This window comes from Eutrema salsugineum, unplaced genomic scaffold (genome assembly GCF_000478725.1).
Source record: "Eutrema salsugineum unplaced genomic scaffold, Eutsalg1_0 scaffold_15, whole genome shotgun sequence".
In the NCBI taxonomy this organism is placed as follows: domain Eukaryota; kingdom Viridiplantae; phylum Streptophyta; class Magnoliopsida; order Brassicales; family Brassicaceae; genus Eutrema; species Eutrema salsugineum.
Window position 1 is genome coordinate 5,512,035 of NW_006256867.1, and position 20,804 is coordinate 5,532,838.

Consider the following 20,804-nt stretch of genomic DNA (forward strand, 5'->3'; position numbering starts at 1 on the left):
TCTTACAAAGTAGTTAATTACTACATTCACACACATGTACAATAGTTATCTCACAAAGTAGTTAATTACAACATTTGTATAAAGAATATCTCACAAAGTAGCTAACTACTACTACATTCGCACACATGCATAAAAACTATTTCACAAAGTAGTTAACTACTCATTTAGTAAAAACACTATTGAATTTTATAATCAACTACATTCAAACACATATACAACTCATTTAGTAAAAACACTATTGAATTTTATAATCAACTACATTCAACCACATATACAAGAACTATCTCACAAAGTAGTTAACTACAACATTCATCTACATAGTTAATTACTTTTTATACACAATATATTGGACTACCATATTCATATAATCAACTATCTTATTTTCATAGTTACAAACTCAACTTGTTTAGAGTAGTTGATTACTATACATATATGGTAATGTGAGACTCATTGACTATGAGTGTTTTATAGTTATACGTACTGACTATAAGAATGTATATTTTGTATAGGAAAACGGAGTATTTTCATCAATTTAAATGTCATACTGCAGCCAAAGAACTTGTCCTGAATAGAAACCCCTTCAACTAAGTTTGACTCGGATAAAAGCTCCTCAATCACTTTTGTAATATAAAATCCCTTCAACTAAGTTTTTGTAATGATTTAGCCCCTCACTGAATAGTACATTTACACACATTTATTTGAGAGGTTTTTATTTTACAAAAATAGTTGAGGGGTTTTATCCGATTCAAACTCGGTTGAAGGGTTTTTTTTTACCAAAAACCCAATATAATTCAATCATCTAACTAGTTTTGCGCAGGCTAATATAGTTTTGTATATATTTTTGGAAATTTAATAGTAATTTGATTCATTTGATTTTTATTCTCTTGTGTTAAGTACATTGGTTTGTTAGATTTCTTTATACGCTATTTTTTGAAGACATGATTGTGCAAACAAAGTAGAAGAGAATGATTTAAACATTTTAGGCTTTGATTTGTTGTCCTTTGGTTACGAAATTGTGTATTGTGTATTTTTGACTTTTTAATATATATTTTTGTCTTTGTTTATTGTCTTCTTGTAAGCTATTTTAAAATAGTATTGAAAAATTCCCTTGAAACAACTTTGTAAATAGTAATGAAAAAGTGTCTTAATGCCGGTTTGAGATCTTACTCGAAATAATATTTCCTAATTCAAATCCTCTAGAAAACATAGTTTAAATGTTGGCAAAAACCTCCTTATAGACGATATTCTTTGTGATTTTTTACGGTTTTCCTTTGTTGTTAGTGATCAATATTTTTAAGCCTTTTCTTGTTAAGACTCTGGAAAGTGCAACGTAAAATTGATCATGGGAAAAAAACTGGTTTTGAAAAATACAATCCTACCTTCTCCAAAGTCTGTCCTTGAATTTTGTTTATCGTCATTGCAAGTGATACTGGAAATTGTCTTCTGTGCATCTTGAAAATGAATCATGCATCGGCTAGAGTAACAAACATTCTTGGAATTAAAATCCTCACCGTTAGTTTTTCTCGTGATCACCCTTGCCTCGATAACATGATTTTCTAGTTGAGAGACAATAAGCCGTGTGCCATTGCACAATCCTCTTTTTGGGTCAATGTTTCTAAGCAAGATAATATGAGCTCTGATCTTCAAAAGCAGTCTATGATTAGGTAATTCTGAAATTTTGATACTGTTCAAGAACTCTTTTGTGTAGACAATATCTTTGAGAAATCTTGGTCTGCAGGATTTATATCATCTTCTGGAATGACCACTCTTTCTGATGGATCAATACTATCTGCGCATCTGCGCTCAAATAAACTCTGTCCTTACTTAGAGAATAAGACAATTATAGAATTCTGAGACATGAGAGATCTAAGTAGGAAGACGTGTTAACATATATGTTTTGTCAAATAAATAATACCTGTTAATTGTGAAAGCTTATCCTCATTAATTCTCTCGACATCCATATTTGTTGGAGCCAAAATAGCTCGTTCTTTAAAAAACTTGGGGTCATCTCTATTAGCAAAGGATTCTCCATGTATTTCTTTTTGTATAGTTTTTACTGGATCATTGCAGTTTTTGATCAATAAATCATCTAGAATCTCAACCTCTGTTTCTCCATCATTATGCTCAATTACTCTCCCTTCTCCGATTTCCAGAATCTATTTAGAAAAAGAGCTTATATCATTTGCATCACTTTCACTAAGGCCGGTGTTTAGTCGCCTGTTCTTGGCCAGCCGTAAAACCTTACATATTTCAATAGTTTTGATGCATTAAACGCAGCCATTACTTTTATATATCTGCAGGCATCTGGTATCGCTGGGAGTACCTGTCAAAATCTCCTCTTAAGACAATGACTTTGCCTCCAAAAGGTTCTTCTGATTTCATTATGTCTTGAATGCTTTTGTCGAGTGTCTCAAAACAGTGTTTACTCACCATTGGAGCTTCATCCCAAACTACGAGCTTTGTTTCCTTGATCAAGTATGCTAAATGTGTACCAGATTTCATGGAGCATGTTGTGTTGTCATTGACATTTATGGGAATTTCAAACCTAGAGTGAGCCGTCCTACCCCTTGTAATAGCAATGAAGCAATTCCGGTTGTTGCTACATTTATGACAACTTCACCTTTAGATCTCAAAGCAGCACCTAGAATACTCCAAATGAACGTTTTCCTTGTGTCTCCAAAGTCATAGACAAAGAAAACGCTGCCCCGTATTGCTCGGAACAATGTTTATAATCTCATTATAAACACCCAACTGCTCTTTTGTGATCATCGTCATGTATGTAATATGATCTTTGCGTAGTTATCCCTGATCATAACTCTTCTTGTCGCTGAAAAATTGATTGTTGAATTTATCAATTTTGATATCGTCTAGCTTTGGCATATCGTCAGGCTTTGGCATATCGTCAAAAGTGGCAAGAGTATTTCCATGAGATCACATTAACTTCTCGATTTCAGAAAGTGGATTTTTTTATTTGTTCCTCTGTGAAATTTTCTTATCCTTTAGCTTAGAGATATTAATAATAGTACAATAAGAAAGACAATAAATAGAGCTAATTGACAAAACTAAATAATCTTATCATATTAATAATAATGTTTTACTATGAAAGAAATAAGGAAATAGAAAATTGTATCGGAAAACCTAAAAACTTAAAATAAAATTAAGAACAGTGCATAATAATAAGGAAAATCAACTCTGTAAAATCTTTAAAGAAATGCCATTATAACCGATCATGTATTAAGACATGATGTCATGATCTACTCTTCTTGTTTGAGGAGTCATCTTCCTCATCGAAATCCTCCCCAACAGATTCATGGTCTCTTTTCAAAGAGTGTTGTTCGTTTGTCTCTGATGATGTATGAGAAGTATCAGCAGCCAAGGTTATTTCCTCATCCACCTACATATTCAAAAGATTCTTATATAAACAAATAATTGTGTTTTTAAAAGAATGGTTCACTAAATTATCAAACATTAACAAAGCTGCAAAATCTCCAATCAGATCTTCATTGTTGGCTATCAAATCGACCACATGTGGAGCTTTGCTGCTTTTCAAGTTATCTTCGTTTATTCTAACCTTAAATAAAAGAAAGTTTTCCCAACCAAATCACTGAGAGATGGAGGCAGTTGTGTAAGATTTTCGTTGTCAATCTCCAAAGAAAGCTCGGCAGTAGACACTCCAAGCAAAGTCTCAGCCAGGGAATCGATCAGCAGAAGTGAGCAAAGTTCCCTTCTATTGTCAATATCGAATCAGTTCTGAAGAGCAAGTAAATCCATCAGCAGAAGTGAGCTAAACTTGCTATACTATTTTAATCACTTACTTCATAACTCTTTCGGTATGTCTCCAGGATGCAATTTTCCGTGTCGTGGCTTCCATTCTGCATCTAGGGTATATTAAATTTACTAAAGGAACAGAGATTGATTCATCAATCCCCAGAGATGAAAAGTCTTGGTTTAATTTGAGAACCGCCGCTGGGCTTCTCATGTAAATGTCTCGACTCATAGACTGAAGTGGGTTGCTTCTGTATGTGACAGAAGTTGGTTACCTTATTCACATAATCTTTTTTTTTTATTGTTTGCAGGTGTCATGAAAAGTCACTTGAGGATTCTCTATGCAAGCGTATCATGGTAACCCGTGATGAAACCATCTCAAAAACTCCTCATCCAGAAACCGTTACTCTTACCAGAGATGCTTTGGCCAAAATCATGTACTCAAGGTTGTTTGACTGGTGAGTTTCTCTGTTCTTTCTTGATGAAGATATTCTCAGTAGCTACATCTCTTCATCTGAAGTGGTAAGTTTGAAATGTATTTAAAAGCACTGTCTAAATTATTCAAAAATTAGAATCTCTAAAAGCAGTTTGAGTTGTTCTTGCTACTGACAGTGCCTATACCTGTCTTCCTTAGTAGCTGTTTACTATTGAATGATGTGTAATATATACAAAAATGCAGGTTATTTGTCATGATGTTACTCAAACATCTCAGAATTATGTGTTCAATATCTCTTTTGGTTTAGGAACTATACCATGAACTCCAAGGACTGGATCGATTGGAGAAAGACTATGAGCAAAAGCGCCGAAAAGAAGAGAACTCAGCTAGCAGCAGTAAAGGTAAACTATCGAAGATGGACTGATTGTGGTAATAGTATTAGGTAGACGCTTTGTAGGGAGAGAATGAAATTACTTACGTAAAGAGCTGTTTAAATATATAATTATATTTGGATGGTAATCTTCTGAGCGTATGTCATTTTTGAATACATGTTGCCTCTGCAGCATTTACAAAATACTACAAGCAATAAGCAAAAGTTTTAGAGCAGATTTTCAATCATAAAACATAAAAGAAAAAGATTACTTAAACAGATTTTAAGTTTAGAGATTATAAAAACATATCAAACTAACACAAAATTTCTCAGTGAAGAAACAATTTAATTGAGATATATATATGGTTTGCTTCCTATGTTTTGTTTTCTTGCTCTACATTCATGAAACAAGTATCTATGTAGGAGAACTATATTTCACCAAAAACAACAGACAATGTATTTATTGGAAAGAGAATAGCAAAGCTAAGGAAATTTTAGCCGATGTAAGAACTAAAAAAAATAACAAAGTAATACAAGAGACAATTGGAGAATATTCGAAAGAATTTGAAATTATATATTTTACCAAGACAATAATTAATTAGGGTTTAGGTTCTAAAAAACACCACTTATACGAAATTTGGTCATTCAAATTCAAATTTATTATAAATCCATATACTATTAAAAACATATTAAGTTAAATCATCAAGTATAGATAAATCATTTCGAGATAACTTTTTTATACTATAAAGGTATAAAAAAATACAATCTACTTGCAATCAAATAAGAAAAAAACAAAGAATAAAAGAGACCAACTCAAAAACCAAATATTATGCAGGAAATCTGAAATCATATATAACACATCATTATATAAAAATTCAAATTTATTTAAAATCCATAGACTATTAAAATACATACTAAGTTAAATCATCAAAATACGATAAGCCAGAATAAAAGTATAAGATAATACAACCTACTTGCAATCAAATAGTAACAAAAACAAAAACAAAGAATAAAAGAGAGGAACTTAAAAATCAAATATCAGAAAATCTAAAATTATATATAACACATCATTATATAGACGATTTGACTAAAATTCATAGTACTTATAAAAATACCATGATTCCAAATAATAACTCATTTAAAGATAATATTAAAAAAAATTGCAAAATAACCAAAAAAAATAAATAAAAACTAAAAAGAATAACGTAAAATACTCACCTAGTATATATAATATTCACTGCCGCAAGTAATCAGGAGGAAAAAAACCCTTAAATTTGATACATTGACGACGATGTCGATGTCCAATCTTCCAAGCGAATTGGTAGAGGAGATTGTCTCTAGGGTTCCTTTGAAATCGATGAGAGCAGTGAGATTAACTTGCAAAAAGTGGAACACTTTATCGAAAAATCAGGCCAGATACACATCGGAAAAGCGGCAGGAGCATGCAGCAACAAGGGAAGGCGAGTCTCAGATGATCGTGTTGAAAGATTACAATGTTTATTTAATGAGCGTAATCTCAAACGGCATCGACACTGATCCATCTACAGAGTGTAAAGGCAAGCTCACTTGCCTTAACGAACAAGTCCAGATATATAAAGTCTTTCATTGCGAGGGTGTATTGTTATTGGTCCTGAAAGACGACATGCTTGTGGTATGGAATCCGTATTCAGGGCAAACGAGGTTGATCGTACCAAGATATTCTTGCCACGGACAAGAGAGGAGCAGTTACGCTCTCGGATACGTGAATAAGAAGAATCAAACTTGTCGTAGCCACAAAATCTTGAGGTATAGTGATGTTTCCAATAAATTATGGTGTGAAATCTACGATTTTGACTCTGGTTTATGGACGACTTTTGCTGTCACGCCACAAAGCAGGAGTTTAGCACCTTATAACCTTGGCCTTTCTCTCAAGGGAAACACTTACGGGCACACTAAGATCTCTAGGATTAATCATATAGTCTGTTTTGACTATACAAGCGAGAGTTTTGGGCCGCTTCTGCATCTGCCGTTGTGAATCATGACCAAGTGGCTCTATCGTGTGTTAGAGAAGAGAAGCTTGCAGTTTTACATCACCTCTACCATTCAACTCAGATTGAGATATGGGTTACGACTAAGATTGAGGCTAAAATAGTGTCGTGGAGCATGTTCTTGACAGTGGATAAGGGACCATTCGGTTCCATTCCGGCTTATTGGAGTTTCTTCATTGACGAAGAGAAGAAAGTTGCCGTAGTTTCTAATAGCTATTCAGTTGGCATCATTGGAGAGGCTGGATACTCTGTTGGGGAAATTGATATCGGAGAACCCGCAGACAAAAATTATTGGGGACATGTGTGCTCATATGTTCCAAGTTTAGTGCAAATCAAGGAACCCTTAAAAGGACTAAAACAGAAAAATTTAAAAAAGCGTCTTTGAAAAGGATATCAAGAAACAATCTGCAGGGGGAAGCAAAAGAAGAAAGCGAGATCATTTATTTGATTTTACTAATTTATGTCTTCTTGGATCCTTTTGAACAAGATTTTACTCTATTAATAGGTTGTTTATTCCCATCAATGCAATATGAACAAGATTCACGAAGATGTTTAGAAACAATATTGAATAATAATGATCATGATGATGAAGCAGATATCAAGTATTGAGCTCGTCTTAAACTGTTTGGCCTAAACTAATCTATCCACCAGCACAGAAGGGCACATGAACTCTATCCAAGCAAGGTGTGTGAAACCAGTAACAAGAAAATGTTGCTGGAGTAATAATTAAAAGGGATTAAATCATCGAAGCTCTTTAATTACGGTTAGAACGGAAGAATCAGATCATCGGTCACAATCACTAGAGAATCTGTTGTCTCCAAGAACATGCGTAAAAGGTACAACAGGACATAGAAATTCTGGTAACCAGAGAGGAAGTGTGCATTGTTATGTGCATTTTATGAAACCAGATATGAGGTTACGGGTTTCCTCCTCCGGTTATAGGATCATATTGTTAGCTTTTAATTTTTCGATACGGGTCCTAGAGTCGGAATGTTGATCATTTCTTTATTTTAAGATTTTCTTTTTATTGAAGTTTGGTACAACATATATATATATATATATATATATATATATATATATACATAGTTCCTGATTCTCTTCTCTCTGATGATCCTCATTGTCTTCATGTTTGTCTACGTAATAGGAGCTATACTTATTTTTAATATTTTAAAAGAAACTAGCAGAATCTTCGTTTATTACAGAATCGTGTGAGTGAGTTTAGTATAGTAGTCGTTTGATTGAGACTTACAAGTGAACTACAACAAGAGTTATGAAGAAAAGGGTTTCTTCTTCCTCCCTGATCTGAACATGACACCCACTTGAGAGACGAGACATTGTACGGGACGAGCTAAAGAAAGCTTCAGGCTACGGTTTTTGCTGTAGGCTATGGAAAGGCTAATTTGGTTGATGAGGCTAAATCAGAGGGCAGTTCCGCTATCTCGTGGCTCGTGGACAAGATTTGAAACTGTCAGGCTCTCGTGGACTATGAGCCGCCTATGGACAAGATTTGAAACTGTCTGCTCTCGTGGATAAATCTAAAGTCGGTAATGACAAGATCTAGAATTTGTTGTGTTCAGTTATTAGGCTACTGAATAAATGTCTTGATACAATATTTGAAAGTATGTGTAGTGTATTTCTATGGTTGGGAAATCTAATGATACTCATAAAGCAAATGTTTCGTGGGAAGATATTTGTTTCCCTAAAAAGAAAAGGTTGCTTAGGGATTCGTCCATAACGAGATTCTTCTTATGCCTGTGCACTGAATCTAATTTGGAGATTTATTTCTCTCTCGTGTTCTTTGCGGTGGTAGGGGTGTTCAATCTAGATATTGGTTTGGCTTCCGTTCGATTTTTTTCAGTTTTTTTGGTTTTCTAAAAAATAGCTACCATAGTCTTTCAAATTTCACATTTTCCTTTATTTTAAAAATAAAAATGAAGAAATTTTCTCCAATAATATTTCAGATTTATTTTCAAAATGACGAAAGCGTTCCTTCATACAAAATATAACAAAATTAATATAAATATAACTTTAACTTTTTATATGTTTTGTTTTATACCCAAACAAAATTTATATTTTTTACACAATTAATTTTCAAACTATAAATATATCCAATCAAAGTATAAACTAAAAATACAATTAACACAATAAAAAAATACAATAGCATATATTAATTAAGAAATACAAGAATATAGTCAAAAACAAAACTAAAAATACATAACTAATACTAAATTATAAATAATAAAATATAACATAACAGAAACTAAGAACTTAATCTGGGAGACTACTTCCACATTCATTAAAATTATTAAATTTTTGTTGAAAAATTACTATAAATATAATAAGTAGATAAAGTTTATAAAATAGAAAATTAAAAGATCTTATTAGTAATTAATAATAAAATAAGGATATAATATAATTCTGTTAGAGTAATTTCAAACTGTCTGGGTTTCGATATAAATCTAATACAAAATAAAAAACATTATTCAAAACTTATAATTAAGTTAATTATATTATTCTATACTAAAATTTCTTTAGACTTTGTTTTGAAATTATATAAAGTATTTATAACAATATATGTAGTGTGTATTATATTCTATTATATTATATTTTAGAACTAATTGGTTTTTTCAGTTTTATCAGTGTAATCGGTTAATATCCAAACCATATTCGGATCCTACCATTTTCAAAAAAATTACATCCATTCGGTTTTTATGGTATAACCGAAACCAAACTATATTGTTTTAGTTCGGTTTGGTCTGGATCGGTCTAGTTCGTGTTGGATTAAGTATGAAGAAAGCTTAAGCCACAAGTTTACTAAAGAGATTAGGATTAGGTATTTAATTAGGAGTTATCTAGAATATGTTTAGGAGTTATCTAAACATATAAACTTTTATCTAATTGGATTAGGATTTAGGAAATAAGTCTCTATAAATATGAAGTTACCAAGTTGTGGTAAACTTATGAGATTATAGAGAAAGAGTTTGTGAGCTTTAAGTTTTGAGCTATTTTCAGTTGTTTCTTAATCTCGAGTTCTAAGCACTTTATTCGGTATCAGAGCAAAACAAAGATCAGTCGATACAGCAAACATGGGCGATATCGTTCTGGTTATGTCCAAGACAAAGGAGAGCAGTCCTTCATCAATCCAGTGTCCGATGCTGAATAGTACTAACTATACGGTATGGGCAATCCGAATGCAAGTTGCACTCAAGGTACATAAAGTTTGGGAAGCTATCGATCCCGGAACCAGAGACGGAGACAGCGCCCTTGACAAAGACGACTTGGCCAAGGCACTCTTGTTCCAATCGATACCTGAAACCCTAACTTTGCAAGTTGAAAACCTCAAAACCGCTAAAGAAGTTTGGGACGCAATACAAAATAGGAATATGGGAGCCAACAAAGTCAAAGAAGCAAGGCTTCATACATTAACAGCTGAATTTGATAGAATGAAGATGAAAGAAACAGACACCATCGATGAGTTTGTAGGGAAACTTTTGGAACTATCTACAAAATCAGCAGCATTGGGGGAAGTCATTGACGAAACAAAGCTTGTTAAGAAGTTCCTTCATAGTTTGCCAAGAAATAATTACATACACATTATTGCAGCCCTAAAACAAGTCCTTGACCTTAAGACGACAACTTTTGAGGATATTGTGGGAAGATTAAAAGCATACGAAGAACGAATCACTGATGAAGAAGAGCAACAAACCGACCACGGAAAACTCATGTATGCGAACACTGACTCACAAGAAACTCAAGGTTCCGGTAGAGGAAGAGGAAGAGGTGGAAGGTTTGGAGGTAGAGGAAGAGGCTGTGGGTATTACGGCAACAACAACAATCAACAAAACAGTGGATACAAAGATAAGTCAAAGAGTGTGTGTTACCGGTGTGACAAAACAGGGCATTACGCGTCTGTATGTCCTGATCGGCTCCTCAAGCTTCAAGAAACACAAGAGAATGATGACGAAGAGACTCACAATGCTGAAGAGATGATGATGCACAGGTGGTGTATCTTAACGAGAAGAATGTGAAGCCTCATACTTTTGAAACATGTTTAGATGAAGACAACGTCTGGTACTTGGACAACGGAGCTAGTAATCACATGACCGGAAATAGACAATTCTTTAACAAGATCGATGAAACCATCACAGGAAAGGTACGCTTTGGAGACAATTCCCGCATTGACATCAAAGGGAAAGGCTCGATTCTCTTTGTAAACAAGAACGGAGATCGAAAAGTTCTGGCCAATGTATATTACATTCCAGATCTTAAGAGTAACATTATAAGTCTCGGACAAGCAACAGAGGCAGGATGTGAAGTAAGGATGCGAGGAGAAGTTCTAAATCTGTATGATCGCGACGGAAGATTACTGGTAAAAGCAAACAGGTCCAAAAACCGGTTGTATAAGGTCCCAATGGAGGTCGAGAATGCTAGATGCTTAAAAATTGAGACAGGTGATTCAACTAAATGGCATTCGCGACTTGGACATATTGCCACAGAGGCCATGAAAAGGATGATAAAGCAGCAGATGGTTGCAGGAATCCCGAAAATTCTTGTGGAAAAGGAAACTTGTTCAGCTTGTTTACTCGGTAAACAAACTCGTCATGCATTCCCTGACTCGACCAAATTCCGAGCTGAACATGTACTTGATCTTATACATGGAGATCTTTGTGGACCGATTTCGCCACCAACAGCAGCACAAAATTGGTATATCTTTGTGTTAATAGATGATCATACTCGATACATGTGGACGATCCTATTGAAGGAAAAGAGTGTAGCCTTTAGCAAGTTTAAGAAATTCAAAGCGATAGTCGAACAAGAAACAAGTTTGCAATCAGGGTATTTCGAACAGATGGAGGGGGAGAGTTCATGTCGCAAGAATTTCAGAGTTACTGCGAAACTATGGGGATCAAAAGGCACTTAACAGCTCCATACACTCCTCAACAAAACGGAGTGGTAGAGAGACGCAACAGAACATTGCTGGAGATGACAAGAAGTCTTATGAAACACATGGGCGTACCAAATTATTTGTGGGGAGAGGCGGTCCGACATGCCACTTATCTCATAAATAGAGTTGCGACTCGATCCCTAGATGCGCAAACGCCGTATGAAGCATACAAAGGTCGAAAGCCCAATGTTGAGCACCTGCGTATATTCGGTTGCATAGGATATGCGAAGACAGAGTCCCCACATCGGAAGAAACTTGATGACAGAACTCGGATCCTAGTTCACTTGGGAATTGAACCAGGTTCAAAAGCTTACAGACTAGTTGATCCAGAAAGCAGAAGAACTGTGGTAAGTAGGGATGTAATAATCGACAAAGGAAGAAGCTGGAAGTGGAACAAATTAAAGAAAGCAGGTGATGGTGATACAGAAACATTTACAATCGAGCTTGGAGATCATAAGAACGATGATAATCAAGACGATGGTGAGGTCAGCGAATCCGAAAAAAGTAAAGAAGAAGAAGACGATGACATCGAAGAAATCGAAAGAGGCGTCAACCCCAAACCTGAACCAGAAACAGAGGAGGTAATCCCCGAAACAGAGGAAGAAGTACCAGCTCTTAGAAGATCGACAAGGCAAATTGTGAGACCAAAGTATTTGGAGGATTTCGTGTGTCTCACAGAGATAGAAGGTGTTCGACTTCTATTAGCGATAGACGAAGAACCATGGGATTACAGGGAAGCAAAGGAGTTGCAGGTTTAGAGAGACACGTGCAAGGATGAGCTGAGTTCGATCGAAAAAACCGAACATGGTCCCTCGTAGAACTTCCAGTAGGAGCAAAGGCAATTGGGCTAAAATGGGTGTTCAAGATAAAACGTAATGCAGACAGAAGCATCAACAAGTATAAAGCGAGACTTGTCGCAAAAGGGTATGTACAACGGTATGGCATTGATTTAGAAGAAGTGTTTGCCCCTGTTGCACGTATCGAGACGGTTCGGTTTATACTTGCATTAGCAGCATCAAACGGTTGTCAGGTTCATCATCTGGATGTAAAAACTGCGTTTTTACATGGTGAACTAAAAGAAAAGGTCTTTGTTTCACAGCCTGAAGGGTTTGTGGTAAAAGGCAGTGAGCACAAGGTATACAAGTTACACAAGGCACTTATGGACTAAGGCAAGCTCCGAGAGCTTAGAATAACAAGCTAAACAAGATTCTGTGTGAACTTAAGTTCATCAAGTGTTCAAAGGAGCCATCACTATACCGGAAAAGAGAGAAGGAGCATATTCTTCTTGTGGCAGTTTATGTGGATGATCTGCTTGTTACTGGTCAAGTTTAGATTTGATTCTCGAGTTCAAGAGGGGAATGGCAAGTAAATTTGAGATGACTGACTTAGGGAAGCTGACATATTATCTCGGCATTGAGGTGCTACAAGATGAAGCTGGAATTACTTTAAAGCAAGAGAGATATGCGACCAAAATTCTAAGTGAATCAGGCACGGAGACGTGTACTGCAGTTCATATACCTATGGACTCCGGCCTAAAGCTATCAAAGGAAAAGAATGTCAATGAAAAAGACTATAGAAGAAACATTGGTTGTCTTCGATATCTTCTTCATACGCGACCTGATCTTTCTTATTGTGTTGGTGTTATAAGCCGTTACATGCAAGAGCCTAAAGAGTCACATGGTGCAGCATTGAAGCAGGTGTTAAGATATCTCCGAGGAACTGTGTCTCTCGGACTTAGGTTCAGTCGCACTTAAGGAAGAGGACTTGTAGGCTACAGCGACAGTTCCCACAATGTTGATGCAGATGACAGAAAGAGCACAGCAGGACATATCTTCTACCTCAATGAATGTCCCATAACTTGGTGTTCACAAAAGCAAGAGACAGTAGCTTTATCTTCATGCGAGGCCGAGTTTATGGCTGGAACAGAGGCAGCTAAGCAAGCAATCTGGCTGCAAGAGTTGCTTGGAGAAATCATCGGGTCTGAATGTGAAAAGGTGTTGGTTCGTATCGACAATAAATCAGCTATTGCCCTTACTAAAAACCCTGTGTTCCATGGACGCAGCAAGCACATACATAGGAGGTATCACTTCATAAGAGAATGCATCGAAAATGAACAAATACTTGTGGAGCACATTCCCGGAACAGAGCAGAAGGCGGATATCCTAACTAAAGTTTTAGGAAGTGTCAAGTTTAAAGAGATGAGAGATCTCATAGGATTTTAAGAAGTGTCAAGCAGTGACTTCAAGCTTAAGGGGGAGAATGTTGGATTAAGCTTGAAGAAAGCTTATGCCACAAGTTTCCTAAAGAGATTAGGATTAGGTATTTAATTAGGAGTTATCTAGAATATGTTTAGGAGTTATCTAAACATATAAGCTTTTATCTAATTGGATTAGGATTTAGGAAATAAGTCTCTATAAATATGAAGTTACTAAGTTGTGGTAAACTTATGAGATTATAGAGAGAGTTTGTGAACTTTAAGTTTTGAGCTATTTTCTTAAAGCAATAAGAAGAGTTGTTTCTTAATCTCGAGTTCTAAGCACTTTAGTTCGGTTTTACGGGATTGAGCATCCCTAGTGGGTGGCATTGTGATAGCTCTAGTTTTATCCCTAAAAATACCTTGCAAGAGAACGTAAAAGCATAAGTAGTATATAGGGTATTTTCGTATTGAATCCCTAGAGTTCTATTATTGTCTGCAAATTTGTCAGTTCAAATTAAGCCAAACGGAAAATATTATAAAGTACAAACGTGACAGCAAATAAAACAAATAAAAACTAGTCGATTTGAGACAAACGTTAAGCTTAGGGAATCTTTAAGGAAAGTCAGAATTATAAATTAGATAGATAGCAGTTAAGATTTCTATGAAAATCCGTTCTAGAATTCGAATCATTGTAATATAATATGTTAAAATCCTAGAATCTCAAATTTCTATGCAAATTCAATCAATTAAACAAGCATTAATGATCAAGTTCGATTTGTTAATTCATAAGCCAAATCTCTTTGCACTGAGTTATTTGCTCATCAAATATAGTTTAGGCAATTGACAACACTTTCCCATCTATCAATTAATCTAGGATTTTAATTATAGTTCATAACTCTAGAATAAACATTAAACACAATCTACGATGAAGAATTAGAACGTAAACAATGACTAACCTTTGAAAATCCTTAAACCTAATAACCAAACTGGTCATGGTAGATGAAACAAATAATATGATTGAAAGATATTTATGTACCAAATCAGTAAAGAAACAAAGTGGTTCAAATCTTTTCTCAAAACAAATAGTCTTGGAATTGTCTCCCCATAAATTCTGCCAATAATCTCTCTCAAAACTAAGAAAATAAAAGTTGTGGTAGCCTTAACAGATGGCTGAAAATCTACTAAAATCCTAAAAGCACGAGTGAGGGCAATTCTGAAATCTTTGAGAATTTTTAGGCCAAAGCACAAATATTTAAAATCTTTTTGTCTGAAAACGACAAAAATGTCGATTGACACTAAGGTAGGTGTCGATCGATACCAGGCAAAAACATGCGTACTATTTATTGTTCATGTTTGATATGTAATATCACATAAAGGGGTAAAACATTACTTTATATCGAAGTTCAGTTTTATTAATATCAGATTAGAGAAATTATAACTGAGTTCGTTTATAAGTGAGTTATAAACGAACTTAAACTTATAAACTAGGCTTACTAATGCCGATCTAGATTTGTACCAGAGAAAAGTGGGAGTACAGTTCACCTCCAACAGTTCAACTGACTTCAAAGACCTCTAAATGCTCCAAAATAGCTTAACTCATACAATAACCTTCACAGAATAAAAAAATACCGAAAATGCGATAAAAACTATGAATATCATGGTTGAAAATCGATAGAAACTACCATATATCACACAGACTCGACATTATCTACTAAGGAATAATTCTTTTTAGTATGTGAAGGAAGGTATCACAGGCTTATGGATTTGGCATAAACTGCTTAAGTTACAACATAAAGCTACTAGTTTGATTCGGTTTGAAAGTTAAAGATGGGAAGCCAGCTCACTTCTTCTTCGACAATTGGCTCCATATTGGGCATCTCATCCATATCGCAGGAGATTCAGGTACTAGATATTTGGGGGTCGCTCAGCCTTGGTTTCTGAAGCGGTCTCTGGCTCAAATGGGGGGTTAAGTACGAGACAAGGCAAGCACTTCCAACATTTGATTGACATGATCCTGGCACAACCAATACCTAACCCAATAGCCAGAGACCTTCAGAAATAATGTCACCAACCAATACCTAACCCGATAGCCAGAGACCTTCAGAATAATGACGGTGACGGTGACTACCGGGACTCTTCTCAGTAAAAAAGACTTGGAACCAGCTCAGATCAAACCGTAAGAAAGTTCCCTCGGCTAGCTATTATTGTATGATTTTCTCAAGAAGTTCCCATATACTAATTTTGTTTGGCTTGCTTTCTGTGACCGTTTGGTCAGATATGTTCAAATACACAGCTGTGGGATGGAACATAGTTGTGTGTTGTGTTATGTGTGACAATCATGACGAAAGCTGATATCATCTCTTTTTCAAAATTGTGTTTTCTCACCCAAGCCGAGACTGGTGAAATGCTTCTTGATGTAAGATTAACACCGGACCGGTTGGATAGTGGATACCCTTACTTGTCTCTAGGGCTGTCAATTGGTCCTGCTGTTTACTGGTTGTCCGTCCTATTTTTGTTTATGTGGGCTATAAATTGGTCCGTTTGCGCGGATAACATGCCAATGACCACGCCCAAAAATGACCATGTCCAAATGGGCGTCCATGATGTCTGCAACAATTCTTTTTTTTATTATTACTTACGATTAAATTAGTTTTACTATGCAGTAACTTAAAAAAAATTCTAAAATAATTATATTTGCCAAATTTAGTTTTAAATAAATAAATTAAATTCCATATTTTTGACAAAAACGAAGAAGAGATTCCCGTTTTTGGTGGAAAATGGATTTCATAAAAAAAACGCACTTTCACAATTGAGAAATTGGAAGTAGTCTTCCACATTTTGTTTTTAATTTTAGCCTTATAACTTCCTTTTTACTATGTGCGTTTTTTATGATTTCAGTAATCTCTTTCATTCAGTTTTTCAAATTTTTTTCATTGAAATTTTCACATAAAAATTATTTTGAACTTTCTAAATTTATTATTTTTATATTTTTTTTATTACATACATTTTTGTTGAATCCATATTTCTAACTAGTATCTTTAAATTTCGTATATTTATTTGTTGCTAAATTCTTTTCTTTTTTCTATATTTTTTTCTCTAATTTTGATATTATCTTATCTACTTGGTTATTTATTGAATTTTTGTTTCGTGTGTTGTAGTTTTGTAGCTCTTGTTTTTTTTTCTTAAGTTGCTTGAAAATCTTGTTAACTTTGATATTATTTTTTGGCCTTAAAACTTGTTTTTTCTTTAATTTTGTTGATTTAGTTATCTTTGTAGTTCAAAGATGACGAGTAAATCACATGAAAAATAAAATAAGAAGTCAATCGCTACACTTTAACAAATTTGAGTTTTATTTATTCTTTGCTTATGCTTTAATATTTTTAGTTTAACATAATTAAATGTAAATTAAATAGGTTATGTATATTTATGTTGTTTAATAGATTTTTTTGGCTTTATTGTTTTTATTTGTTATTCTTCAGTTGTTTGTTTTTTTAAACATATTGTTTTCGATTTTAGCCTCATAGCTTACTTTTTACTATTTTACATTTTTACGATCTTAGCAACCTCTTTAATCTTTTTTTCGAATTTTTTCATTTAAATCCTCACATAACGATAGTTTTGAACTTTCTCAATTTATCATTTTCATATTTTGTTATTATATATGTTTAGGGGATTTTCAGTCCTCTTGTGGGGCAAGCCTCATGCAAAACCGAGAAACACGTGAAGGCCTGGAAAATACGATGTAAATGTGTTTTCCGAAGGCTCTCCGACGCTCAAGTCAGAAAGAGATCGGAAAACAAGTAAACAAGTCAGGAAGGGTGGAATCCACTCGGGCCTTTAGCGGTGATGGGCTTTTTGAGGTGAAAGGAGAAGAAAAGAAGAGTTTGTTGGTAGAAAAGCTCCACGATTTAGGGACCACCGTGTAGATAAAATGAAGGGATGATCAGAAAAATGACCGGAAAATATGAGATGCTAGGGCTCAAGGATCATAAGTATCTAGAGAGATAATATGAACCTTAAGATAGCAAAAAAGTGATCCCCCTCCTCGTTGGAAAGGATAAAGTATTTATAAGATTTTACCTGACCCGAGTTAGTATACCGGGTTGGTCTGTGGATAGCGAGTCGGGTGGATCGGTCCATGATCCGGTTTGACTGGGTTCGAATCTTATGTTTGCGTCACACTTCTGATGGTCTCACCAACTTTCCTTGGCATGTTCTGCCTGCCACAAGACCGTCCTTTGGTGCATCCCTTTCGTCTCCAGTGTACGGGCTGGTTTGGCGGTTCAGGTGCGTAATGACTCTCGCTGAACCTCAACTTTTCCCTATGGCTCCTGCGATATTTGGTTGGCATCCAATCTCACGGTATTCTCCTTCGTGCAAACTCTCCACTCACGCTACACGGTTTTTCAGATGCGGACTGGGCAGATGATGTGGATGATTTTGTCTCCACCAATGCGTACATCATTTACATGGGTGCAAGTCCCATTTCGAGGTCCTCGAAGAAGCAAAAAGGAGTTGCTCGTTCATCCACGGAAGCGGAGTATCGTGCAGTGGCCAATACAGCGTCTGAAATGCGGTGGCTCACCTCTCTCTTCACTGAACTCGGCCTTCCGGTTACAAGTCCACCGATTATTTATTGCGACAATGTTGGTACCACACAACTCTCGGCGAATCCCATTTTCCACTCCCGTATGAAGCATCTGGCTCTAGATTATCATTTCATCCGAGATAATGTACAGGCGGGTGCCTTACGTGTTTCCCACGTCTCAACCAAAGATCAGCTCGCTGATCCACTTACAAAACCATTGCCTCGACCTCGGTTTCAAGAAGTAATCAACAAGATTGGAGTTAGAGCTCTACCTCCATCTTGAGGGGGCGTATTAGAGTCGTATATATGTAAAGGATATATGTGTCATTAGTGTCTATAAATCCCTAATGGGTTCTGTATATATAATCTTTCACACTAATAATATTCATTAAGCCTTTAATCCTATACAAATGTTGGTAAAAGACCTTCAAATCAATTTTTATTTGTTAATAACGTAAATGCCATTGATTTGTATTATATAACCTTCAGATGTTGGTAATAGACCTTCAAATCCATTTTTATTTGTTAATAACGTAAATGCCATTGATTTGTATTATTTTCCAAAAAAATGATAAATCGATATAATAGAAGATAATAAAAAGAGAAATGATATATTGGGAATTCATGAATGTAACCTCCTGATAACACCTGATTTTGACCACTGTTATGGATCAATTTCAGTATCTTATACAAGTGTTTTCATTCAGTTTTAAAGGTTTTATAAGTGTTTTCCATGTTTTGGAGTTTTAAAGGGTTTTCAAGAAACTTGGGACTTTGGAATGCATTTTGGAGCAAAAGTACATTTTTGGATAAATTCAGGCCGTCAGAAGTTTGGCAACCAACGAAGAGATTTCTCACCATTTGACCATCCTCAAATGGGAAAAAATCTTTAAAATGCCTAAAGTTAATAACATTTGCTATAAAAATACATAAACTATTTTGGCTCCCAGAAAAATACCTAACATGTTATAGAATGCCATTTTAATATCCAGACGTTCAAAAACTGAAAGTTTTACACCTCGATTTCAACTCTGGTTATCTCATAAACGGAAATTCTGAAATGCATTATCTTTTTAACACCATGTGCATAAATTGCAGATAAAAGATCGCTGTTACCCTTTTTTAATCTAACTAATCGAATTTTCTCCAAATTAAAATCCTAAATTTTTTTTTCTCCAAACCAGACCCCGAAGAACCCTAAATTTATTTTCAGTAAAACTCTTCTCTCTGGAAGGAAATCGGTCTTCTTCCTTGAATTGTCATTCCACGGACTCTCAAAATTGATCTGATTCTTCACGGCAATTGAAGGTTTGAAGATCTGAAGAGAAAATTCATGGTTACAGTTTCTGCCATAGTAGTGGAAGCGACTGAGGAAGAAGGAAGCTGATTGGCGGTGGAGAAAAGAAATGAATCGACCATGGTGGAGGAGGAAAGATATCAATTGGCGATGGTGGACTCTCTGGGTTACTGACAAATTTACTGATTTTTTTTGTTCGATCTAACACAAGTATGGCTCACGATTTGATTTTTCTTCTTTCAGTTTCCACTTAGATTAGTTTTTTTTGTGATTTTTGTTTGGTATCTGATAGATTTGTAACTGAACAAAACACTTGTGTAACTATCACAATATAATGTTAATAATATTCTGGCAACCATTGATTTTTATCGTTGAGATATACAAGGAGAATGGCGAATTTGCATGAATACTATTTGACAAAATATTATCTGGATCTCATATGCAATCTCTGATCTAACTCTAAATAATGGGTTTTCAAATTTCTTATATTAAAAGTGACTGAGAGAAGAGAATAGAAGTTTAACAAATCGACAGAGAGAAGAGAATAGAAGTGAAGAGAAAAAAATTTAGAATTAGGGTTCCTCAATTGGGGAAGAATTCAATAAAGGATTAGTCAATAAAAAGGGGTAACAGGGTTGTAACAGTGGTCTTTTCATTTGTAATTTGCGCACATGGTGTTAAACAACTAATGTCGTTTAATAATTTCTGTTTATCGGATAAACAGAATTAAAATTAAGGTGTGAAACTTACAGTTTTTGAATGTCTGGTATTTAAATGCAATCTATAATATGTTAGATGTTTTCTTGGGAGCCAAAATAATTTAGGTATTTTTATAGCAAATGTTATTATCTTCAGGTATTTTAAAGGTTTTTTCCCTCCCCAAATATGGAGACATTATAGAAGAGACAACCAGCTTTCCAACAAACTTGGAATCAAAACAATCTAACGGTTAGATCTCAAGATATCATCAATGCACTGAAAGCCGATCAACACAAGCCCAGTCAAGCACAAGTGCTTTCACCCGCGGCCAGTCTTCCACCCACCGCGGCTCAGGAGGTTTCACCCCCGGTGGACCTATGTCCGAACCTCAGGAGCCCAAGTAAGGCCCAAGACACTTCCTGCACCCATTTTACAAGCCCTAGACGCCCAAGACTTGGAGAAACACTATAAATACTAATT